Source organism: Nannospalax galili, unplaced genomic scaffold (assembly GCF_000622305.1).
Source record: "Nannospalax galili isolate Female #2095 unplaced genomic scaffold, S.galili_v1.0 scaffold115, whole genome shotgun sequence".
NCBI lineage: Eukaryota > Metazoa > Chordata > Mammalia > Rodentia > Spalacidae > Nannospalax > Nannospalax galili.
Genome location: NW_008340588.1, coordinates 7,308,285 through 7,310,442, shown reverse-complemented (window position 1 = coordinate 7,310,442; position 2,158 = coordinate 7,308,285).

The following is a 2,158-nucleotide window of genomic DNA, read 5'->3' as shown; positions in this document are numbered from 1 at the left end:
ATTCTGTGGGTTTTCTCTTCACTTTTTTGATTGTTTCTTTTGCTCTACAGAGCCTTTTAATTTAATGAGGTCCCACTCGTTGATTGCTGACCTTAATTCCTGAGCAACTTCTGTCAGATTTAGAAAATCCTCTCCTATACCTATATCTTGTAAGTTACTGGCAATATTTTCTTCTAATAGTTTTGAGTTTCCAGTTTCATGGAATGAATGTATGCCTTTGATCCATTTGGAGATGATTTTTGTGCAAGGTGAAAGATAAGGATCTAGTTTCATTCTTCTGCAGATAGAGATCCAGTTTTGCCAGCACCATTTATTGAAGATGCTGTCTTTCCTCCATTGTGTGTTCTTGGCACTTTTGTCAAATATCAGGGGGCTGAAATTGCATGTACTCGGGTTTGGGTCTTCAATGATGTTCCATTGATATATGTGTCTATTTTTGTGCCAGTACCATGCTGTTTTTAGGACTATAGCTCGGTAGTATACTTTGAGATCTGGTATAGTAATCTCCCCCCCCCCAGCACTGCTCTTTGTGCTCAGGGTTGCTTTGGCTATCTGGGGCCTTTTGTACTTCCATATGAATTTAAGGACTTGTTTTTCTAATTTTGTGAAGTACGTCATGGGGATTTTGATTGGGATTGCACTGAATCTATATATTGCTTTTGGTAGGGTGGTCATTTTCACAATATTAATTCTTCCAATCCATGAGCTTTTTTCTTTCTTTAAAGATTTAAAATTTTCACTGTAGAAGTCTTTAATGTCTTTGATAAGGTTTATTCCAATATATTTTTTTGCAGCTATTGTTAAGGGAAGCATTTATCTGTACTCTTTCTCCAATTGCTTGTTATTGGTACATAGAAAGGCTACTGATTTTTGTCTATTGATTTTACAACCTGCCACTATACTGAAAGCATTGATCAGTTCTAGGAACTTTTGGGATCTCTTTATTATAGTATAGTATAGTATAGTATAGTACAGTACAGTATAGTAATCATCTGCAAATAGGGATAGTTTGACCTCTTGTTTTCCAATTAGTACTCCTTTAATTTCCTTCTCCTTTCTTATTGCCCTAGCCAGAGTTTCAAGCACTATGTTGAAAAGGAGTGGAGATAGTGGACATCCTTGTCTGGTTCCTGATTTTAATGGGAATGCGTCCAGTTTTTCTCCATTTAGAATGATGTTGGCTGTGGTTTTGTTGTATATAGATTTAATTATGTTGAGGTATGTTCCTTCTAGTCCAATTCCCTCTAGGACTTTGAACATAAATTCATGCTGAATTTTGTCAAAAGCCTTTTCTGCATTTACTGAGATGACAATGTGGTTTTTGTCTTTGAGTCCATTTATAGGATTAATGATGTTTATTGACTTGTGTATATTGAACCACCCCTGCATCTCTGGAATAAAGCCTACTTGATGTGGTGAATGATCTTTTTGATATGTGTCTGTATGCGGTTTGCAAGTATTTTGTTAAGAATTTTTGCATCTATGCTCGTTAAGGATGTGGGTCTATAGTTTTCTTTTTTTGGTTGTATCTTTACCTGTTTTGGCTTCATAGAAGGAATTTGGGAATTCTCCCTCTGTTCCTATCATTTTGAATAATTTAAGTAGTGTTGGTTGAAGGTCTTCTTTAAATGTCTGGCAGAATTCTGCTCTAAATCCATCTGGGCCTGGGCTTTTTTTAGTTGGAAGGTTTTGTATTACTGTTTCACTCTCCTTGTATGTTATGGGTCTGTTTAAATTATTGATCTCTTCTTGGTTTAACTTTGGTGTTTCCCATGATTTTAGATATGCATCCATTTCTTTTAGATTTTCAACTTAGTGGAGTATAGGTTTTTGAAATATTCCCTTATAATATTCTGGATCTTTTGGGTATCTGTTGTGATGTTTCCCCTTACATCTCTGATTTTGTTAATTTGGATTTGCTCTTTCTTTTAACTGGGCTAGGGGTCTGTCTATCTCAATTTTTGTTATTTCTTCTCTTCTGCTGGATTTGGGTTTCATTTGTTCTTGCCATTCCACCATCTTGCACTGCAGTATTAGGTCATTTATTTGGGCTCTTTCCAATTTTTTAGTGTAGGCACTTAGACTTATAAACTTTCCTCTTAGGACTGCTTTTAAAGTGTCCCAGAGGTTGTGTTGTGTTGTATTGTCCTTCATACTT